Source organism: Myxine glutinosa, chromosome 2, assembly GCF_964187855.1.
Source record: "Myxine glutinosa chromosome 2, kmMyxGlut1.1, whole genome shotgun sequence".
Classification (NCBI taxonomy): Eukaryota; Metazoa; Chordata; class Myxini; order Myxiniformes; family Myxinidae; genus Myxine; species Myxine glutinosa.
The window spans coordinates 119,576,633-119,582,632 of record NC_136262.1 but is presented as its reverse complement, the minus strand read 5'-3'; positions in this window follow the sequence as shown (position 1 = coordinate 119,582,632).

Here is a 6,000-nt window from a genome sequence, read left to right as displayed (position 1 = left end):
TTCCTCTATACCCCCATGTAACCTAGCCGTACCCTTCCTCAACTCCCTCTCCACGCGCTCCACGCACTGCTTTACCTCGTCGCGTACCAATGCGACCTCTTCACTCAACCTGCTCCTTGTGTCCTCCCCCATTTCTTCTATTTCACTTTTAGATGCCACCCTCATTTGTTCCAATTCGTTCTTTTGGGCATCCATTTTGCTTTCCAGCCCGTTTTTTACCTCTTCCAATTCCCGGGTGGATTTGTCCCCCAATTCTTTCAATTGGCCACCCATTTTGTTTTCCAATCCTTTTATTTCCCGGGTGGACTTGTCCCCCAATTCTTGTATTTCCCGGATGGTTTTGTCACTTTGGGTGTCCATTTTCCCATTTATTTTATTGATGTCATTCTTTTGGGCGCCCATTATTTCTTTCATTTCCCGGTTTTCTTTGGTGGATTTGTCACTCATTTTTTTTTATTTCCGCCATGAATTGCGCCATGAAGGCTTGCATGTCCATAACCCCCACTTGCGCAGCGGGCGCGGCCCTCGTCGCCATGTGCGAGGCGCCGCCATTTTCTTCCCCTGCTACCTCTACTGATGTACCCTCATTAATGTCCTCCATTTCTCCCGATTCTTCCCGGAGTCCTGGGTCATTGATTCTAACCCAAACCCATCCCTCTCTGTACCCACCGTACCCAGTCGTACCCAGCTGCCCCTGGACTCTGTGTCCTTTCCTCCTGACAAGGTGAAAAGTTTCTGTCAACCCTCGACTCGGATTCTGCAACTGGACCTGACGGCATCAGCCCACGGGTCCTAAAATCCTGTTCTTCCGCTCTTTCACTCCCTCTCTCTGTTCTCTTCACCCTCTCTTTTGCTCAAGGTCATCTTCCATCTGCTTGGAAATCTGCCAACATCACCACTTTGCACAAAAAAGGTGTAAAAACAGATCCCAGCAACTACAGACCAATCAGCCTTCTCCCAATTATCAGCAAAGTCATGGAATCCATCATTGCTTCAGATATGAAATCTTTCCTCTTCTCCAATGGCTTGATCTCTGATCTTCAATTTGGTTTCAGACCTGGACACTCTACTCTGGACATGCTGCTTCTGCTTTCTCAACAATGGATGGAGGTCCTCAATGCCAAACAGGAAATTAGAGCAGTCTCCCTTGACATATCACGTGCCTTCGATACGGTCTGGCACCCCGCTCTGCTCACCAAACTCTCCTCTTTTGGTATCCATGGAAATCTCCACTCATGGCTTGAGACGTCCTCTCTGGTCATAGTCAACGTGTGGCCCTGAATGGGTTTCTCTCATCTCCTCTTCCTGTTCAGGCTGGAGTTCCACAGCAGTGTTCTGGGCCCTGTGCTTTTTCTGGTCTTCATCAATGATCTCTCTGACTCTCTTGAAAATCCTCTGTATCTCTTTGCTGATGACTCTACTCTCTGTCGCTCCATTCTTCATCCCTCAGATCGGCAGTCTGCAGCCTCCTCACTCTCTGCAGACCTGGACAAAATCACAGACTGGGCAAACAAGTGGAACATGTCTTTCAATCCTGACAAATCTCACACTCTTACGATGTCTCTCCGAAAAGACCGACTGGACAACCCTCCCATCCACTTTCTGAATAATCCTCTCCAAGAAGTTCTGTCACTCAAGCTTCTGGGTCTCACTATCTGCCATGATCTTTCCTGGGAAAACCACATTTCAAATCTGGCCTCCAAAGCCAGTCGCCGACTGGGCATCCTCCGTCGTGCAAAGTCCTTCCTTGGCACACCTGAGCTCCTCACCACATACAAGGCTTTCATCCGCAGCTCAATGGAATACTGTTCTCCCCTCTGGGCTGGTGCTCCTGCCTCACACCGAGCTCGGCATCACGCTGTTGAAACCAAAGCATTCAGAATCATTGGAATCTCCCGCGATGAAGCTAACTCCAAGGGCCTCTCACTCACTCACCGCAGGCAGGTTGGTGGTCTTTCCGTCTTCTACCGACTCCTCTCTGGCCTTGCCCCCCCAGCTCTCTCTGGGCTCTGTCCCGCAAATATTCCTACAGGTCGCACAAGATCTGCCTGCAACCCTCTTATGGTCAAACTGCCAAAATCAAGACTCTCTGCTCACCTTCACTCCTTCATTCCTCTTTTCTCCCGCCTCTGGAACAAACTCCCTCACTCTCTTCAATCCCACTCCACCCTCCAGGTCTTTAAAACAGCTGTTCACCACCATCTCTTATCTTCCCCCATCCAAAACCTTGATCTTTTCTACCCCCGCTAATTTCACCCCAATTCCACTTTTTTGAAATACCAACTTCTGTCCTGGAAGTCCTTGGTGTCCTTGTGTTTTATACTTCTCCCTCCCCCCCCCCCCCCTTCCCACGCCTCCTCCCCCCAAGCCCTCTCCCTTCCACACATCTCCCTGCTCTCAAATGTTGTGTTTGTGTGCTTCCCCTTCTCTCCCCATCTTGTTTTCCGCTCCCTCTTTTTATATATTTTGTTTGTCTGGTTGATTTGTTTGTGAAGTAAATGTTAGCTCTTTCACGAGCCTCGATTCAGTATACAAAAAAAAAAAAAAAAAAAAAAAAAAAAAACTCCTCATCTACCTCATTATTTACCCCCCACCGGCATCCGACCGTCTTGGCTAGCCATGGCACGATTTTAATGTGGATGTTACAAAACTAAATTTCGGTCGCTCGTAATTTGAGTGCGTTAAGCGCACTTCGGGTTCCAATACTACTCCTGACACCAATTGTTGCGGATCTCAGCGCCGGCCTTCTCCCCTTCCCAAGGGGGGATTAGTCCCCTTGTCTTTGACTGGCTGACGGGACCCGGGACCTCTGACGTCCTTCCCGGACAGCGCGAAATAGGGTCGTAGGACTAGAATCACTATTACCTAATTACTCGCGCTGCCCAGAAACGAGGAAATAAGCCCCGCACGAATCACGCGTGCTGAGACGCCGAGCGGTGCGTACATGTGATCCGTGCCGTTTTGTTGGTGAACCCGGTTCTCGCGATCTTACTCGTTCCACGGTTAGCCAATGGAGAAATCACACAGGCGATCGAATTGGGAAGAAAGGAATAACAGGATTTATTTACACTATTTACAATGATTCCAGAAAAGAGGACACAGTGCAGCCTTAAAACAGTCTTAACTTAATCCCCAGGACAAACGGGCCCGTCTGGCACACAGACACACTCACACGGGGTTTGCAGCTGCAGGATGATGTTCACCACGTCCAGGGATGGCTCTCGTGCAGCTCCCTCCGGCCTCCGGCTCGTCCCGGGCAGATGGTAAGTAGAGGGGCAGGAGCTCTCCGCGTGTCGTTTGGCGCACAGGATAATACGGGGTGAACGGTAGGGTCTGGGCTCTGGCGGTTGGCGGTTATCACTGGCGGCTACTGCCGCGTTTACTCGCGTGGCTGAGTAGGCGATATTCGCCAACGGGGCGTCTGGCTGCCTTTCCTCCGGCGCGTACGTAATACTGAGATATAGTGCAATGCCTCCAAAGCGAGCGCTGCGAATTACGTTCTTCACAGTCCTCTCGCGTGCGCTCTCCCCTTGCGAGTTCTCTCATGCCAATCAGTCCTCCTCGTTCTCCCTCGTCCTCTCTCTTGCTCTCTCTCTCGTGCTCTCTGTAACAAGTGCTCTCTGTAACAAGTGCTCTCTGTAACAAGTGCTCTCTGTAACAAGTGCTCTCTCAAGTCCTTTGTGCAGTGACTTTTATGGGCACGCCCCGCGGCCCTTCTAGCACTTACCAGACGCGCCTTACCACACCCTGTCACACCATGCCGTTAGAGCCCTGGTTGGCTGGTGGCCCTTACCGTCATCGCCTCTGACGCGCAGCCTTGACGCCGCCCCACCCCGACCCCGCGCTCCTCCCTCTTAGGCCTACCTCGTGTTACTCGACTAGTGAGCGAGCAAAGGGCAGCAAACGCTGCTGGCAGCCAAAGCGTAATAAATGCTGCGGGTAGCCAAAGCGTAACAAACTGAGGGGGTCAGCCAAATGGGGCGCGGGATCAATTATGCCCATAGAGGTGGAACTTGGAGGGTGGACGCAAAATGAAAGGACCTAAACTCATGTCTTTACACAACGCAGATATTACTAGGGGAAATGGCCTATACTTACACATACTATGACATAACTAATACTACAGGTGGCCTACGTGTTGCTCGTGGACTAACTATGGGGGGCAACCCTTTCACCTTTAATGATCAATATGTGCCAATCTCAAAACCGTAGCAATACTGATACATACACACATACATACACACACACATACAAGCATGCACACATACATGCATACATACACACACATACATACATACATACACACACACACACACACACACACACATACATACATACATACACACACACACACACACACACACATACATACACACACACACACACACACACACACACACATACACACATACACATGTGGCGGACACGATGACTCGCTGGCGCAGTGACATAATTCCGAGCACCAGTGGGTGTCGGCCATGCCCCAGGTGAGGCATGGCCTCCGGATATACACGCGGGCTTGCAGCCCCGAGCAAGTCAGTGCTGATGGTGAGCAACCAATAAAGAGCTCAAGTTAAACCCAAAGCGTTGTGGCCTGCCTTTGTTTAACGTGTGTGTGCCCAGCACCCCACCCTGGTGACCCCACTGGTTCAGCCGCTGCTGTTCCCCAAACGCGCCATGGCCATCAACGCTGTAGCGATCAAGCTCCCGGAATTCTGGGAAACGCAAGCCGACGCCTGGTTTCTACAGGCTGAGGCCCAATTCCAGCTCCGGGGCGTCACGGCGGACGACACGAGGTACTTTTACGTGGTCGCTGCCCTCGGGTCCGGCACGGCCGCTCGAGTCGTGTCCTTCCTCCAGCACCCGCCGGACGAGAGCAAGTACGCGGCGCTCAAGCGGCTTCTCCTCGACACGTTTGGCCTCACAGAGGCCGACCGCGCGGACCGTCTTTTGGACCTTCCCGTACTCGGTGACACACGACCGTCCGCCCGCATGGATTACATGCTGTCCCTGCTCGGCGACGGCCACGCGGATTTCCTCTTCCGTGCGCTCTTCCTCCGCCAGCTACCTGTACAGGTGCGGCTCGCGCTTGCCGGTTCGACCATTATGGAACCGCGCGCCCTGGCCAGAGAGGCGGACAAGTTTTTCGCAGCCCACGACGCACGGCCGGCATATAGCACGGCCGTCGTGGATCCCGGTGCCGCACACGGCGCGAGTGGTTCGGATCGCCACGTAGCATGGCGTTCGGACCCTCCCGAATACGGTGTAGGTTTGGGGGATCGCCACGTGGCATGGCGTTCGGATCCTCCCGAACACGGCGTAGGTTTGGCGTATCCGCGTGTGGCCGCCGCCACGCCCCGCCCACCACCGTCGTCATGACCGGCGCGACAACCACCACCGGGCCAGACCTGGTGCCAGTTCCATACCAGGTTTGGCCACAAGGCCAGGTCCTGCCGCCCGCCTTGTACTTTTGGCAGGTCGGGAAACGGCCAGGCCGGCGCTCGCTTCCTGCCATGAGCGTCGGCCATACGGGCAGCCTTCTGTTCATAACAGACACCTCCTCGGGTCGTCGCTTCCTGTGCGACACGGGAGCGCAGGTGAGCATCCTCCCTGCCTCCGCGTCCGACAAGCAAGCTGAGGGCCGGGGCCCCGCTTTGCTTGCCGCCAACGGCACGCCCATCCGCACGTTCGGAAAGCGTTGTCTCTCGCTGCGGTTCGGGGGGCAGCGCTTTGAGTGGACGTTCGTTACCGCTAGTGTCCCCATGGGCCTACTCAGAGCGGACTTGCTCTGTGCGCATGGGCTGCTGGTGGACGTGAGGCACAGACGCCTTGTCCAAGCTGAAACCTTCAGCTCGCTTGCTTGCGCGCTGAGCAGTTCGTTGAGCAGCTTCCTGGGTGGCTCACCGAGCGGCTCGCCAAGCGGCTTGCTGAGCGGTTCCGTCCCGGCGAGGTTGGTCTGCACGCTTCCGGCAGCGGACGAGTTCACCCGCCTCCTCGCCA